Genomic DNA, 18,983 nt, shown 5'->3' with positions numbered 1-18,983 from the left:
CTTAAAAACAGAAAAATGAGAGATTTAGACTAAGGTTATTTTCAGTTATAAAGACTATGAGATTTAGATATTCATACATATGGGACTCTATATAGTTTTTAAAATTTATTTTCCTTTTAAAATATTTTATTTTTCCCAATTACATGTAAAAGCAACATTTAACATTTGTTTTAAAAAAATGGAGTCCCAAATTCTTCCCTCCTTTTCTCATCGTGAAGGCAAGCAATTCAAGATAGTTTATATGTGTGCAGTCATGCAAAACATATTTCTATATTAGTCATGATGTAATAAGAAACATAGACCAAAAAATCAAACAAACAAGAAGAATAAAGTTTTAAAAAGTATGCTTCAATCTACCTTCAGGCTCCATCAGTTCAGTCTCTGGAGGAGGATTGTATTTTTTATAAGTCCTTCAGAATTGTCTTAGATCATTGTACTGCTAAAAACAGTTGTTCTTCACAGTTGATCATCACACAATATTTCTGTTACTACGTACACTATTCTGCAGGTTCTCCTCATCTTACTTTGCATCAGTTCATGTAAATCTTTCCATGGTTTTCACAGAGTTTTCTACTCATAATTTTTTTTAAGTCTATAAGCTCTTCATCTTTATCTTTCCCCCCATTTTATACAGTTAATTGTTTATTAATTATCTTGCGTCATATACTGGTACAGGCTAACCAGCTTCCATGAAAAACTTCACAATGCAAGGAAGCACTATTTCTACTTCTAAAAAATGAGCCCAGTTGATTATTTTTAATTCCCCCATTTCTAATTTTACAGAGAAAAATCAACAAAATACTTTCCTCATGTACTTCTCCCCCCCCCAATAAAACCACTCCCTGACCCCATTTTGAAATAACTTCTAACATAACCTGAAGAATTTCTTCCAGAGATTTGGGAATATCATTTAGTTATTCCCTTGAGGATCCAGTTTCAAAAAGTTTTACCAGCCTCAGTTCAGGTTCATCATCTCTTGTAGCACAATAGTATTGGGTCACAATCATTAATCACAACTTGTTCAGTCATTCCTCAATTGATAGGTGTGACCTCAATTTCTAATTCATTACCACCACAAAAGGAGCTACCATAAATATTTTTGTACATCATGATCCTTTTCCTTTTTATTTTTAATCTCTTTGGAGTATAGACTTAGTAATAGTATTTCTGGGTCAAAGGGTATGCATGGTTTTATAGGCCTTTAGGCATAGTTTCAAATTGTTCACCAGAACAGTTGAATCAGTTCACAACTTTACCAACAACTCATTAGTGTCTTGTAGTCCCCACATCCCCTCTAACATTTCTTATTTTTCTTTTGTTATATTAGCCAATCTGATAGGTATGAGGTGATACCTCATAGTTGTTTTACTTTGAATTTCTCCAATCAATAGTGGTTAAGAGCCTTTTCAAAATATGACTATAAATAACTTTGATTACTTCATCTTTAAACTCTCTGTTTATATCCTTTGACTATTATCAATTGGGGAATGAAGTATTCTTATAAATTTGACTCTATATATTTGAGAGATGAGGCTTAATCAGAGAGACTTAATTTTTGTGCTTCTCTTGAGTCTTGTGTTTGGAAGTCAGATTTTCTATTTTTTCATTAGGAATGCTTGAAACTCCTCCATTTTACTAAATATTCATTTTCATCTTGAAAGGTTATGCTTCGTTTTTCTGAGTGGGTGATTCTTGGTTGTAACCTAGCTCCTTTTGCCCTCTGTAATATCATATTCAAAGTCTTATGGTCATTTAATACAGAAGCTACTAAATCTTGTGTTATCCTAATTGTGGCTCCATAATATTTGATTTTTTTCTGACTGTGTGCAATATTTTCTCCTTAACATGGGGGTTCTGGAATTTGAACATAATATTCCTGGGATTTTTCATTTTGGGATCTCTTTCAGGAGATGATTGGTGGATTCTTTCAATTTCTATTTTACTCTCTGGTTCTAGAATATCACAGCAGTTTTCCTTGACAATTTCTTGAAAGAGGATGTCTAGGCCCTTTTTTTTTATCATGGCTTTTAGGTATGAGATATTTCACATTTTCTTTTTTTTTTCATTTTTTTGTATTTGTTTTATTGTTTCTTAAAGTGTCATAGAATCACTAACTTCCAGCTGCCTCATTCTATTTGGCCAATCCTACTTTTTTTAAAGAAGTTTTTCTCTTAAGTGTTTTTTTGTCTTTTTTTTTTTTTTTTTTTTACCATTTGGCTAATTCTGTTTTTAAGGTGTTATTTTCTTTAGTAATTTTTTGTGCCTCCTTTAGCAAGCTCTTGACTTTTTCTTCATGATTTTCTTGCATCACTCTCACTTATTTTCCCATTTTTTCCTCTACTTCTATTACTTCATTTTAAATATCTTCTCTCTTTTTTAAAAAATCCTTTCCAGGAAGTCTTTTTGGGTCTGACACCAATTCACATTTTTATTTTGGGAGGAGACTTTGGATGTAGCAGCTTTGACATTGTTTTTTCTTATGAGTTTGTTTTTTAATCTTCCCCGTCACAACAGTAACTTTCTATACTCAAGTTATTTTTTGTTGTTTGCTCATTTTTCCAGCTCATTTCTTGATTTTTAACTTTATATTGAATTTGGGCTAAATGATTCTAGGGTAGAGGGGACACTTTCCTAAGTTTCAAGTTTTTCATGCTGTTGTTTACAGAATTTTATCTAGAGGTCTGTAAATTATCAGTTCTTCCAAAGAAGTGTGATCTAAGGAGAGATCTGATCACTGCTCCCCTGGCCTGTGCTCTGATCTGAGTTACCACAAGCACTCTTTTCTGCCCTGTAACTATGACCACAGTCCCCTCTTCCCTGTGGCTGCATGCTCTAATGTGCTCCTTCTTGCTCCGGGGCTGCAATCTGAAACTATATATAGGCAATGCCACAGAGTCCTGCCCTGAGTGCCAGCAAAGGGTCCCATGAAATTTCCCTCTGACCAGTTATCTGACCTCTTTACCATCGGTGGTTGGAGAACCCTGCAAACTGCTGCTGCTGATCCAGTCATTGCTAAGGTAGTCTCTCTTCTGGCCTTCTGCTGGGGCCATTGACTTGCTGCTGCCTTTTCTAAGTATTGCCTGTGCTGGGCCATGCTCCACTCCTATCCCAGTGAGACAGACGACTCCTGCTGACCTTCTAAATTGTATTGGGCTGGAAAATTGATTTATCCTATCCTTTTGTTGTTTCTGCCACTCATCTTTGAAGTGTCCTTTTAATATTTGTTTAGAGAGGAATTTAGGAGAGCTCAGGCAAGTGCCTGACTTTGCCACCTTGGCTATACCCTGTCTACATAACTTTCAGAGTTTAGAAGGGGGTAGTGCTAAACACTATCTTGGCAGTGATACATTCATGGAATCACCTATGTTCAAAGCTGGTAGGCGTTATTGAAATAATCTCATCTAGTGTCAAACTCAAATAGATACTGGGTCACTGAACTGTACATAAGGATCCCAGAATATACATATTGACTTAGAAAACCATATATTGGCACTACTTATGTTTTATTGTATTTTCACAAATTTGTACAATATTTCTCAATTACATTTTAATCTGGTCCAGGCCATACTCAGGAGGATGGTGACCAGTATGTGGCCTGTTAGGTATTTGATACTACTGATCTAGTCCAATGTCTTAATTTTATAGAACTGGAAACACAGACTCAAGAAGGTTAAGTTGAGGCCACCCAAGTAGTGAGTAGCCCTTGGGATTCAAGCCCAGGTCTCCTGACTCCTAAGCCAGTACCCTTTCCTTGACACTGTTTTTTATTATATTTCCTTATTTATTATAAAACTAAGAACTTGCCCTAGAGGAAAGGAAAAAGTTTTAGTTATAGATTAATTCACTGTAACAAACACGTCAAGAAACATATGTTAATTTACCCATTGTAAGACACTGTTCTAGGTGTCGGGGATACTTCAGTGTAAGGAGTTCTCAAAATGTGGTCTTGGATCCCTGAGTGTCCTTGAAGTCCTTTCAGGGGGTCCATGATTTCAAAATTGTTTTCATAATAATACAGAGTTAATGTTTTACTGTTATTTGCCTATTAAAATGACTCTCCCTTTTCCTACTATATATCTGTGTGAGACTGGATTTTCTTTACATATTTCAACAAAAACAACATATCACAACAGATTGAATGAAGAAACAGATATAAGAATCCAACTGTCTTCTCTGTAGCCAGACATGAAAGAGATTTATAAAAAGTTGTAAAACTGTGTCATTTTTCTCACTATTTCTTTTTGGAAAATATAATTATTTTTCATAAAATATCTCTCATGTTAATATGTAATGGAATTTTATTGTTATTTTAAATAACTTTATAATAAATACTTTACAGTTTTATCAATTTTAATTTCTAATGTGGTAACATACTCTACATGTACAAAAGCTCTTTGGGATTCTCAATTACTTTTAAGAATGTAAGGGGCTCATGGGACTAAAAAGTTTGAGAACTGCTGATTCAATTATTCAAAGAGTCTTAATTTTGACAGTGTAGGTGTTTCCTCTACCCTTTCTTCTACACAGGAGTAGTTGCTGGGAGTAAAAATGTATTTTTATACAACCAACCTAGTAAAGAGTTTTTCTGAATCTAAACTGGCACTCTTCAGACAGTCCTTTATTGGGCCTGTACTTAAAGCGTTTTTGGTATAGCAGAACTTTCTTCAACTTCACTGCATCAAAAGAGGATTTTAGTAAACACATATTGCTAAATACCTGCCCTTAAGATGCTTAAAATCTAGTAAGGAAACAAGAAAATTTGAAGCATACATGTAAAAAATAATATTTAGAATTGGATTTATAGGAACGGAGAGATCAGAAAGGGTTTCATGCTGTTCTCCCTCATTTTCCTGGGGGATGGCTGTGTGTGTGTGTGTGTGTGTGTGTGTGTGTGTGTGTGTGTGTGTGTACGTACGTACGTCTGTGTGAGTGTGTATCTGCGTGTGTGTGAGTATGTGTGTGTGTATCTGTGTGGGCATGTGCATGTGAGGATAAGAGCAGTAAACACTGATGATTTGAAAATGCATTCATTCCATTGTTACTTTTATTGAGTTTGCTATTTCCTGCTCTTACCTAGTTTAGTAGAGAAAAGAGCTAATTAACCCCAGACTTTATATAATTGAGGCAAGGAAGAAAAGACAACAGGTAAACAACTTAAGTATTCTATGATATTCATAATAGTAGGATAAAGAGAGGAAAGCCATGCTGCCTACTGAGTGGTGAATATAGGGAACAACATGGACAAAAGTCACACAGGATGGGAGGGAATGGAAAAGTTGGAATTCGTATTTGCAGAGAGGCCAACCAAACAAGCTGTGAGAGCTTGGAGATGAGAGAACCATTTGCTTATAATTTTGATATCTTTATATACTCTTGGTTTAATCTGGTTTATCAGCTTTTTAGTATTTCTATGCAGAACAGGCTTTACCTTAAATATTTGGCTTGTAAGTAATTGATGTATTTTCTTTTAACACATGAGATAATGTGTATTATATAAAATAATACTTTGAATGAACTTCCCAAACGTTAAGCACGATGAAGTGCTAATGACTACATAATATGTTGTTATATAGTAACATAAAATGGAGAGGCAGTATTAGGTAGTGGATAGAGAATCAGCCTTGGAATCAAGAAGATCTTACCTCAGTCCTGTTTCAGTCATTTCCTGGCTTAGTAACCCTTGGCAAGTCACTGAAAGTTACAGAACAAAGATTCATGTGCTCTATTAGAGGATGTTTCCTTTCTTGACGTTTCCTATACCAATGAAATAATAAGTCTGATTCCATATACATACTTCCATAATATGTACATACATTTATACACATACATATACATATATAAAATAAACACATATATACATATATTATATGTATGCATATATATACACACAAGTAGAAGAACTGAACCTGTGAAGTATAATGGTTATTATTATGTATGTTCTATTTGTTGTGTCAGTAAGTATTTCTTAAGGATTTACTGTGCAGGCATTGTCTAAGTGCTGAGAATACGAAGAAATGCAAAAGATAGTCCTTGCTGTCATGGAGCTTCATGGGAGAGACCACATGTAAACAAGTATGTGTTAACAAGATATAGGCAGGATCTATTGGAGATAATCCACAGACAAAAAGCACTTAGCATTAAGAAAAATCAGGAAAGTGTTTTTTATTTTTCAGAAGGTTGTATTTACACTGTGGGGGCAGCTAGGCTGTGTAGTGAATAGAGCACCAGTGCAGGAGTCAGGAAGACCTGAGTTCAAATCTTACCTCAGACACTTGACACTCAGTAGCTGTGTGACCAAATCACTTAACCCTAAATGCCTCATCCTGGGTCATCTCCAGTCATCCTGATGAATATCTGGCCACTGGATTCAGATGACTCTGGAGGAGAAGTGAGGTTGGTGACCTGCACAGCCCTTCCTCTCTCAAAACAAAGTCAAGTGCAAGTCATGTCATTATTTCTCTGATGGCATGGTCTTCTTTGGCAACACAGGACGAACACACACATTTACACTGTGAATTCTTTGGAAGTAGTGACTGTCATTTGCGTTAATTTCTATTCCCAACATTTAGCACAGTGCTTGGGTATATATTAGGTGCTTTATAAGTAATTAACAACTTACTTTGTGTAGCTTAAGATTGGACGAGGGAGGATAGAATTTTAGGGATATTATTTCAGGCTTATTGTCTTAGAAATTTAGTTTGTAAACATCATAACAAACAAAATGTAGCCTTGCAAAGGTACAAAAGGGAGTGGAGAGGAGAAAGGAATAAACATTATATAGCACCTACTATGTGCCAGATATTGGGCAAAACCAGTATGTGTGAGTGTGTCTGTGTGTGCGTGTGCCAGGACCCAAGGATCTAGAGTGGGGAGGAGAAGAGATGGGGGGCAGGGAAGGGGAGGCATGGTCTTCTCCATTTTATGTACTTACTACCTACTGAGCTTGAGTCCATCTAGATAATATAACTAAAACTGATTACTTTAAGTGAGAGAGACAGTATTATTGCAAATTACAAAACTATCACTTACCACTTACAGCTTTCATGAGAAGATAAACTTGTTGGAAAAAAAACAAAAACCAAAACCTAAAAGTAAATAGAAGTCTATCTAACTCACAATCAAGCTAAAATACTAAAAATACATAACTATAACACTTTCACTTAGGGGGAAATTTTTCTATATCCCAAATTGGACCATTAGGAGTTGCAGTGTTATTTGTTTCAAATTTTTTAAAAGAATTTTTAAAATGTCTATCACACTCCTCCCTTCCCTTATCCCCATCTTCTCTATTTTCTTGTATGGCAAGATAGATTTCTATAACCCATTACCTGTATTTCTTATTTCCCGGTTTCATGCAAAAACAATTCTCAACATTTGTTCCTAAAACTTTGAGTTCCAACTTCTCTCCCTTCCTCCCTCCCTAACCATCCCCACTGAGAAGGTAAATAGTTCAGTATAGGTTATGCATGTGTAGTTATGCAAAAAATTTCCATAATAGTCATGTTGTGAAAGACTAACTATATTTCCTTCCATCCTATACTGGCCCCCATTTATTCTATTCTCTCTTTTGACCTTGTCCCTCCCCAAAAGTGTTTACTTCTAATTACTCCCTCCTCCCATTTATCCTCCCTTCTATCATTCCCCCAGCCCTTTTATCCCCTTCTCCCCTACTTTCCTCTACTATAAGATAAATTTTCATGCCAAATTGAGTGTGCATGTTATTCCCTCCTTAAGTCAAATGTTATGAGAGTAAGCTTCACATTTCCCTCTCACCACCCCGTCTTTCCTCTCCATTGAAAAAGCTTTTTCTTTCCTCTTTTATGAGAGATAATTTGCCCCATTGCATTTCTCCCTTCCTCCTCCCAATGTATTCCTCTTTCACCACTTAATTTTATTTTTTTAGATATGATCCCTTCCTATTCAACTCACCCTGTACCCTCTGTCTATATGCGTATAATCCCTCTAACTATCCAAATAGTGAAAAAACTCTCAAGTTACAAATATTATTTTTCCATGTAGAAGTGTAAACAGTTCAACTTTAGTAAGTCCCTTAGTCTCTTTCCTGTTTACCTTTTCATGCTTCTCTTGATTCTTGTGTTTGAAAGTCAATTTTTCTATTCAGCTCTGGTCTTTTCATCAAGAATGTTTGAAAGTTCTCTATTTCATTGAAATTCTATTTTCCCCTGAAGTATTATACTTGGTTTTGATGGGTAGGTGATTCTTGGTTTTAATCCTAGTTCTTTTGACTTCTGGAATATCCTATTCCAAGCCCTTTGATCCTGTATTGTAGAAACAAGAATCTTGTGTAATCCTGATTGTATTTGAACATTACTCACATTGTTTCTTTTTGTCTGTTTGCAATATTTTCTTCTTGACCTGGGAACTCTGAAATTTGGCTACAACTTTCCTAGGAGTTTTTCTTTTCAGATCTCTTTTAGGAGGTGATCAGTGAATTCTTCCAATATTTATTTTATCTTCTGGTTCTAGAATATCAGGGCAGATTTCCTTCATAATTTCACAAAACATGATGTATAGGCTCGCTTTTTGATCAAGGCTTTCATGTAGTTCCATAATTTTTAAATTCTCTCTCCTGCATCTCTTTTCAAGGGCAGTTGGTTTTCCAATGAGCTATTTCACGTTGTCTTCTATTTTTGATTCCCACAGGGTCTTTAGGCTGAGGGCTCCAAAAGTGGATGCTACTGCCCCAGTGGCTGCCACCACCCTGGGCCAGATGGCACTCCACTCTCACCTAGGTGAAAGCGTTTTCTCACTGACCTTCTCAATGTCTTTGGCATTTGTGGGTTGAGAAATCTAGGAATTGCAGTTGCTACCCTTGATTCTGTGCCCTGAAGTCTGTTCCAGTCCTGTCTATGCTGTGTGGCCAAGGCTGGGCTGTGCTCCACTCTAAGCCGGTGCAATAGACCTTTCCTGTAAGCCTTCCAGGCTGTCTTGGGCTGGAAATCTCTTTCACTCTGTTGTTTTGTAGCTTTTGCTGCTCTAGAATTTGTTTAGAGTCATTTTTATAGGTATTTTATGGGATATGGGGGTAGTGATAGAGCAGGCCCATCTTTCTACTGTACCAGCTTGGCTCCACTTCTGCTAATCTATGCTTTATCATAGCAAATATTTTAGAAAAATTATCTGGTGGAAAAGCAAGATATTTTTCTGTGCTATTCCTAGAGAGTGGAAGATGTGAAGGACCAGGGTTTTATTGGCATAGAGAACTGCTCCCTTCAACTTGGATCAGATGGTAGCCAGATACATGCTGTTGTTGTTTGTTCTTCATGCTCAACAAAGATCAAAATGATGTCACAATGTCAGAGTCAATGTAGTGAGTCTGGCTGAGGCTGATCATACCAATACATACTCAGAAGACTCTACCGTAGGTCAAGCATAGATTGGTGCTAGCTAGTTACCTGAGGCACAGAGAGGTTAAAAGAATGATCCAGGATCACATAGCTAATGAAGGTCAGAAGCAAGACTTGAATCTTCATCTTCCTGACTTTGAGCTTAGATTGCTATCCAGCAATCATAGGTGCTGCCTCTAGCATATAATAATATTATATGAAGACTGTAGGGATTTTATTTCAGACTTGATGGCCTGAATCCTCATAAAAAGGTGGATGGATGGGAGAATACGCAGGAAGTTACAAAGTATTCCAAATTCCGAAATGAAAACTCTCAAAGTGATGTTGGAGGTAAACTCTGTGCTGGGTGGTGGAGTGGATAGAGTAACAGTCCTGGAATCAGGAAGACCTGAGTTCAAATCTGACCTCAGACGCTTACTAGTAGTGTGACCCTGGGCAGGTCACTTAACCCTGTTGGCCTCAATTTCCTCATCTCTAAAATGAGTTGAAGAAGGAAATGGCAAACCATTCCACTAACTTTGCCAAGAAAACCTCATTCTAGAGTCACAAATAGTCAAACAGAACTGAAAAATGAATGAACCATTCCAACTCTATATAACAAAATATAAGCTTACAAAGCTAGAAGGTGATTACTGTCCCACAATGTGCATGTTTTGCTCTGTGAAATGACCCTTAAATGAACTGTTTATATCTATACCAATCAACTATGGTCAGAGTATCATAGTTTTAAAAGCTGAAAAGGAAATTGGAAGCCATGTCATCTCTCTCTTTCCCCCATTTTACAAATGAGGAAACAGAAGTATTAGGTGGTTAAGTGACTTGTCCAGGGTCATGCAGATATTACATGATAGAAGTTGTGTTTGAATCCAGGTCCCCTGACTTTAAATCCAGTGATCTTTCTACTGGTGAAACTGTTTCCCCCCCTTTAATGAACAGAGATGCCTCATGTGAAGTAGCATCCCTAAAAATTCCCTTGCTAAATTTTAGCATCAATGCTATAAGTTCCCTGTTAGAGCCATGAGAAATGCAGTGGTACAGCGTAGCTTTGCTTTCAACTTTGCCTACTAACACAAACCTTATCACCTAACAGTGACAGTGGCTGGCAAGGAGACAGGGTAAGTTCCACTGAGATGCCTATATGTAAGTAAGAGGTGGGGGAGGTGATATTATTAGAGGTACAGAACAGGACTGGTGATCTTTTGGAAGCCTTGGACTTTTGGAAAGGATTCCCAGAAGTCATCCATTTATGGAGCATGTTTTAAGGAAGTCAGAGAAAGCTCTTAATCATTATGATAATAGCTCACATTTCTATAATGGTTGACAATTCATGAAGTATTCATGAAGTTGAGAATAGGCAGTGAAATTCTTATTATTATCCCTGTTTTACAGATTGAGACTTAGGGAGGCTGTGCCACTTGCCCCAGGTGACATGGTTAATGATGAGATTGTTGTTTTTAGTCATGTGTGATTCTTCATGACCCCATTTGGGGTTATCTTGGCAAAGATACCAGAGGGATTTGCCATTCCCTTCTCTAGCTCATTTTACAGATGAAGAATCTGAGGCAAACAACACTGAATGACTTGCCCAGGGTCACACATCTACTAAGTGTCTGAGGCCAGGACTTATCACTACACTAGAGTGAATTTGGTTGGCATGATCTTCTGGTTGACTTGATCTGTACTCTTAGGCTCTAAGATGACTCTTTATCTGTCTCTGTCTTTCTCTTTGTGTGTCTCTGTATTTCTCTCTCAAGTGTTATTAATAGTAGCAGTGAATAACTAAGATTTAAAAGGTGCTTATGAGGTGCTAGATACCATCTTAAGTACTTCATTTTTTGTATTTCCATTCCATTGTCCCATCCCCACTGAGTGATTAGAAACAAAATAAAAAATAAAATGCTTGTAACAAATATGCGTAGTCCAGTTGATCAAAACAAATTCCTTCAATTGTCCATGTTCAAAAATGCATGTCTCACTCTCCATTTTTAATTCACCACCTCTCTGGAAAACAGTGGGTGCCATGTTTCATCTTCAGTCCTCTGGACTCATGGTTTATCATTGTATTGCTCAGAGTTCTAAAGTTCTCAGTATTATATTTTTTTATAATGTTATTGTAGAATAAATTATTCTTCTAGTTCTGCTCACTTCACACTGTGTCAGTTCACAGAGGTCTTCTAAGTTTCCTCTACATTTTATCATTACAGTCATATACTATAATTTGTTCAGTCATTTTTCAGTCAGCAGGAACCTCTTTAAATTCTAATTTGGAGTTACTATGAGAAAGAGCTGCTTTTAATATTTTTGAACATAAAGCTCTTTTCCTTCCTTTTTTTTTGCTATCCTTGGGGTATATCTAGTAGTGTTATAGCTCGGTCAAAGAGTATATACAGTTTTAGTAATTGGGGGGCTTAGTTCCATATACTAACCAGATTTCATAGATCAGTTCAGAACTTTGTGCAACAGGGCATTAATATGCCTATTTTCCTACTGCCACTTCAACATTTTTCATTCTCATTTTTTGTCACCTTTTGCCCATATGATGGGTGGGAAGTAAAACCTTGGAGATGCTTTGATTTAAATTTCTCAATTACTATTCAGTTGGAATATTTTTAATATGGTTATTAGCTTTATTTCTTCCTTTGAAAGCCAGCTTCTCTCCTTTCACTATTTATTTATTGGAGGACTCTTAGTTTCTAAAATTTGAATCGGTTCCTTATATAACTTGATGAGACTTTTATCAGAGAATCTTGCTGTAAATATTTTCATCATATATCTCTTTTCCACCTATTTTTAATTCCATTAGCTTTACTTGTGCTAAAATTTCAATTTTATATAATCAAAATTATCTATTTGGTCTTTTGTGATCTATTCTGTTCCTTGTTTAGTCTTGAACTCTTCTCATGTCTATATCTGAATGGTAACTTTGTCCTTGTTCCCCTAAAGGGCATATGATGTCTTTTTTATGTTTAAGCTATAAAATATAAATATAAAATATAAATATTCGTGGACTATACTTGGCACACAGTCTGAGGTTAGATTTATATCTGATTTCTGCCAAACTGCTTTCCAGTTTCCCCAGTCGTTTTGTCAAATAGTGAGTTCTTACCCCAGGAACTACAGTCTTTGACTTTATAAAACACTATGAAACCATATTTGTTCACTTTTATATTCTGTGTCAAATTTGTTCTACTGATCAACCTCTTAATTTTTAAAATCAGTACTGGAATGTATTAATAATTACCACCTTGCAAGAGATTTTAAGGTCTAGTACTGATAGCCTTCCATTCTTCCACCCTTTTGTCCCATTTTTACTCTTGAAATTTTTGATCTTGTTTTAGTTCATATTTTGGTACTATTTTATCTAATTGTAGAAAATAATCCATTGATCGTTTGGTTAGCATGACACATGAATAAGCATCCTGTAAGTCTTTCCATACTTCTCTGTATTCATCATATTCATCATTTTTGAAAGTGCAGCAATATTCCATCAAATTCCGGTACCATACTTTGGTTATCCAGTCTCTAGCTGATTGGTATCTACTTTGTTTCCATATCTTTGCTACCACAAAAAGGGCTGCTATAAGTCTGTTGTTCTATGGTTTTTCTTTTTGATATGCAATGACCTATTCTTATGTACAATTTAGTGACAGTGAGTCTACTCTTTAAAAATTATGATTCTGGTTAAATTTTTAAGGTATTCTAAGTCTAATACAGAAGTAATGAACATTGAAATGAACTCATGTCATTTGAGCCTGGAAATCTCAGGCACAATTTGGCCAATATAGTTATGGCCTAAGGATACTTAACAGAGGGCCACTGTCAAATTCTGGGAGTGTCTCATAAACACACACTACATTTCATCCTGGCACAGAGTGTTTGTTTGTACTTTATTTATTCCTAACTTTGACAAGTGATAGAAACAAAGTGCATTCTGCACCTTTACAAAACATGCTGCCCAGTTAACAAGAACATTTTTGTGAATGTGTTTGCCAGAGATAATCTGGGTTGATGTACCTTGTAAGAATCCCTCTTGAGATCAGCCTCTTTTTCTCCCTCGAAAATTAACGCATCAAATATATTGCTTGTTCTTAAGATTTGCATGTGATTGGGAAGCTATGATTTCTGTTTTTAATTCACAGCTAAGACAAAATATAAAACAAACATGCTGACAGAATCATAAAATCTTAGTTTGGAAAGCTCTTGGAACTCATGGGAAGCCCCTCTACAACTTCTTGTACTGATGACCTATTGTTCGATTTTCTACTTAAAAACTTTCTCATGATGGAGAACTCACTGCTTAATAGGGAGAGTTCATTTCTTTGTTGGAAAGGTTGATTTGCTCAAAAGGTATTAGATGAGGTAGAAATCTATCTCCCGACTACCCATTGGCTTGCCATAGTACCCAGTTCATAGGAAGCTTTTTGATTGTTTCTAGTTCATTGAGTGATGACATCTTGCACATAGTAGGCTCACTTACATTTTTTTTCATTGTGAATGAAAAACACATATTTTCAATTTATAAAGAACATGAATAAAGGCTATATAAGAAACTACATTTCTATTATGTGTGGATTTAAGAAGTATATATGCACCTATACATTTACATAGAAATATCTTTTAACAAGTTAAAAAAATTGTACCCTTTGAGTTTCCTTTTGTACTTTTTAGATGAGTATATTAAAAATAAAGTTTATACTGATTTTTTTTCATATTGATCACTGCTTGCTATCATTTCTCCCCACTTCCATTTCTGAGAAAAAGTTATCTGGCATAACAAATAGTTTTCTGAGGATTTCCAAAATTGTTTCCCTTCAAGTTTTTATTTGAGGTCACTATATAAATTGTTCTTCCTGTTCATCTCATTTCTCTCTCCTTTAGTTCCTATAGACAGTAGGTTCTTATTAAACCTTTCCTGAATTAAATCAACTAAATCTTCCTTTAGTTTATTTTGTTTTAGTTTTGCAAAGCGCAGAAATGGGGGACTACTTTAGGGGTTTGTGAAAAACCAAAGTGTTACTCAGAAACCAAATATGTCAACTTCTACAGAGAACAAAGTGTAAATCATTTCCTCTTTAGAATTATTTTCTTGATCATAAAAGCACAAATTATTTAAATTATTTTAAAAGGTGTTTAGAATGTGTCATTCTTTGATAGACAACAAATAGGTAGACAACAGAACAGTAATTCTGTGAATATGAGAAGGATCTGTGATTTAATCAACTTAGAAATTCCTAAGATATGAAATCACTCCACTAGCATAATTTCCCTACTATGATCTAGATGATAAATCCTAGGGAACTTCTTGAGGCATACAGAAGTTAAGTGACTTTCCCAAGGTCATTCAATTAGTAAATGCCAGAGGCTAGATTTAAACCCAATTCTTTCTGATCCAAACTAAGCACCGCATTCACTGCAGCATACTGTTGTGTATATACTGTTTGCTCTTTGTATGTGTGTGTATATATATAATATATATTATATATATACACACACATACACACATACATACATGCACAGATATATATGCATATCTATATATGTGTATACACACATATGTCCTATGGAAAGAGGTAAAAAAAGGTTCTTGTGATATCAGTGTTTGACTCTAGGTCTGCAGCTTGGATAGGGTGCTGGACTTTACTGAGCTATACTACAATAGGTGTGGGCTGATGTGAGGCATATGGCTCCACAGAGGAGTCCAATATGGAAGGAGTATTTTGGGTGTTCACATTTTTTTCCTGAGAAATAGTACTTTTTCAGTAGGCAGATTTTACTGGGAAGCTTAATTTTTAGGGCATATTTAGGGCATTTTTATTTTCACTATTTTTAAATTTCCAAATTCTTTCCTTCCCTTCAATCCCTTCTCAAGTCATTGAGAAGACATGCAATATAATATTAATTATATATGTGAAATAATGCAAAATATATTTCCATATTAGCCATATTGCAAAAAGAAAGCAAGAAAAATAGAAAATGCAAAGATATTCTTCAATCTGCCCTCCAAGTTCATCAGTTCTATCTCTGTAGTTAGATAGCATTTTTCACCAGGATTCCTTTTGCACCGGCGTGAATCATTGTGTGGATAAGAGTAGTTCAATCTTTCACAGTTGATATCATTGCAATATTGCTATTACTGTGTACAACGTTCTTCTTGTTCTTCTCATTTCATTTTGCATCAGTTCATTTAGGTTTGTGAAACTATCTCCCTCATCATTTTTCATAGCATAATAGTATTCCATCTCAATCATACACTACAATTTCTTCAGGCATTCCCCAGTTGATGGGCATGCCCCCAATTCCTTTTCCAATTTCTTTGCCACCACAAAAAGCTGCCACAAATAATTTTTGTACATGTATGATTTTTTTCCTTTTTTCCTTTTATTTCTTTGGGGTATTGACTTAGTAGTGGAATTGCCGGGTCAAAGGATGTATATAATTTTATAACCCTTTGAGCATATTTCCACATTGTTCTCCTGAATGCTTGGATCAATTCACAAACTCAACAACAGCCACATCCCCTCCAGCATCTGTCATTTTCCTTTTCTATGATGCTATCTATCATATATGTGAGATGATATTTCAGTTATTTTAATTTGAATTTCTCTAATCAATAGTAATTTATAGCAATTTTTTCTTATGACTATTGGGAACTTCAATATCTTCTGAAAACTGCCTATTCATGTCCTTTGATCATTTATCTAGTGGGGAATGTCTTTTATTTTTATAAACTTGGTTGTGTTCCTTATACATTTCAGAAATGAGGTCTTTATCAAAGAAATATGCTATATTTCCTCCTTAGTTTTTTTATTTCCTTCCAATTGCAGCTGCATTGATTTTGTTTGTACAAAATTTTTTTTATTTCATGTACTCAGAATTATTAATTTTACTTCCTGCTATCATCTCTACCTTTCATTTCATCATAAAATCTTCCTTTATTCATAGATCTGACAAATAATTTTTTCCCTGCTTAAGATCTAGTTTTATAAGTAGAAGAATGGATCTGCTCTTAGCTCTACCCCCAAAACCCATAAAAATACCAGTAAAAAAATGACTCTAAACAAATTCTAGAGCAGCAGAAGCCACAAAATGACAGAGTGAAAGAGATTTCTAGCTCAAGACTACGTGGAAGGCTGACAGGAAAGGACTGTTTCACCAGGCTCAGAGTGGAGCACAGTCCAGCCTTGGCTGTGTGGCACATCAGGGACAGGACTGGAGCAGGCAGAATCCTGAGGAGCAGCTGCGGTTCTGAGATTTCTCACCTCAAAAATGCCAGAGAAGCTTCAAAGGTCAGTGAGAAAGCTCTTTCACCTGGGTGAGAAGAGAGCAGGGTCCTACCCTAGCCCCAGCCCTAGGTGGCAGCATCCATTTTTAGAGCCATCAGATTAAAGCAGCTGATCTGGATCTCAGCCATGAGTGGCTGTCCTGGGGTGAGAAGGAGCACTGGCTAGTGGATCTGGTGGAGGCTTTGGAGAAGATCCTGGGCAGAAAAGCTTGTGTTTGCTCCCATATCAGAGTGCAGACCAGGAGAGGAGTAAACTTCTCTGTCTTGATTGTGCCACCTTGGAGGAACTGAAAACTTGTAGGTCCCTAGAATATACCCTCCACTTTACAAAGGACTCAAAAGTCAAGTAACTGACTGAGAAAATGCCAAAAAAGGGGAAAAAATGACTATAGAAAGTTACTTTCTTGGAGAACAGATATTTTCTTCCATTTTTCAGATAAGGAAGAACAATGCATACCATCAGAGAAAAATGTCAAAGTCAAAACTTCTGCATCCAAAACCTCCAAAAAAATATGCAATGATCTCAGGGCAAGGGAGTGCTCTAAAAGGATTTTGAAAATCCAGTAAGAGAGATGGAGGAAAAATTGTGAAGAGAAATGAGAGCAATGGAAGAAAATCATGAAAAATGAGTCAACAACCTGCTAAAGGAGACCCAAAAAATACTGAAGAGAACACCTTTAAAAATAGACTAATTCAAATGGCAAAAGAGGTCCAAAAAGCCAATGAGGAGAAGAATGCCCTAAAAAGCAGAATTAGCTAAATGGAAAAGGAGGTTCAAAAGCTCACTGAAGAAAATAGTTCTTTAAAAATTAGAATGGAGCAGATGGAAGCTAATGACTTTATGAGAAACCAAGAAATTACAAAACAAAAAATTGAAGACAATGTGAAATATCTCACTGGAAAAACAACTGACCTAGAAAATAGGTCCAAGAGAAACAATTTTAAAATTATGAGACTACTCGAAAGCCATGATCAAAAAAAGAGCCTAGACATCATTATTCATGAAATAATCAAGGAAAAATGCCCTGATGTTCTAGAACCAGAGAGTAAAATAAGTATTGAAAGAATCCACTGATTACCTCCTGAAAGAGATCTGAAAAGACAAACTCCTAGGAATATTGCAGTCAGATTCCAGAATTATCAGATCAGAGAGAAAATATTGCAAGCAGCTAGAAAGAAACAATTCAAGTATTGTACAAATTCAATCAGAATAACACACGATCTAGGAGTTTCTACATTAAGGGATCAAAGGGCTTGGAATATGATATTCCAGAAGTCAAAGGAACTAGGATTAAAACCAAGAATCACCCACCCACAAAAACTGACTATAATACTTCAGGGGGAAAAATGGAATTTCAATGAAATAGAGGATTTTCAAGCATTCTTGATGAAAAGACCAGAGCTGAATAGAAAATTTGACTTTCAAACACAAGAATCAAGAGAAGCATGAAAAGGTAAACAGGAAAGAGAAATCATAAAGGACTTACTAAAGCTGAACTGTTTATATTCCTACATGGAAAGATAACATTTGTAACTCTTGAGTCTTTTCTTGGTATTTGGCTAATTGGAGGGATTATATACATATAGACAGAGGGCATAGGGTGAGTTGAATAGTAAGGGATGATATCTAAAAAAATAAAATTAAAGAGTAAGAGAGGAATATATTGGGAGGAGAAAGGGAGAAATGGAATGGGGCAAATTATCTCTCACAAAAGAGGAAAGAAAAAGCTTTTACAATGGAAGGGAAAAAGAAGGATGTGAGAGGGGAAAAATGAAGCTTACTCTCATAACATTTGGCTTAAGGAGGGAATAATAACATTTACACTCAATTTGATATGAAAATCTATCTGACACTACAGGAAAGTAAGGGAGGAGATAAGTGGAGTGTAGGAGGGATGATAGAAGGAAGTGCAAATGGGAGGAGGGAGTAATTGGAAGTAAACTCTTTTGGGAAGGGACAAGGTCAAAAAAGAGAATAGAATAAATGGGGGACAGGATAGGATGGAGGGAAATATAGTCAGTCTTTCACAACTGACTATTATGGAAGTCTTTTGCATAACTACACATGTATATCCTATATTGAATTGCTTACCTTCACAGTGGGAATGTGTGGGGATGGAGGGAGGGAGAAAAAGTTGGAACTCAAAGTTTTAGGAATGAATGTTGAGAATTGTTTTTGTATACACCTGGGAAATATGAAATACAGATAATGGGGTATAGAAATCTATCTTGCCCTACACGAAAAGAGAGAAAATGGGGAAAAGGGAAGGGAGGGGTGTGATAGAAGAGAGGGCAGATTGTTGAAAGGGGTATTCAGAGCGCATGGTGTCTTG

The sequence above is a fragment of the Notamacropus eugenii genome, chromosome 5 (assembly GCF_028372415.1).
Source record: "Notamacropus eugenii isolate mMacEug1 chromosome 5, mMacEug1.pri_v2, whole genome shotgun sequence".
NCBI classification, from domain to species: domain Eukaryota; kingdom Metazoa; phylum Chordata; class Mammalia; order Diprotodontia; family Macropodidae; genus Notamacropus; species Notamacropus eugenii.
Note: the sequence above shows the minus strand (reverse complement) of the source record.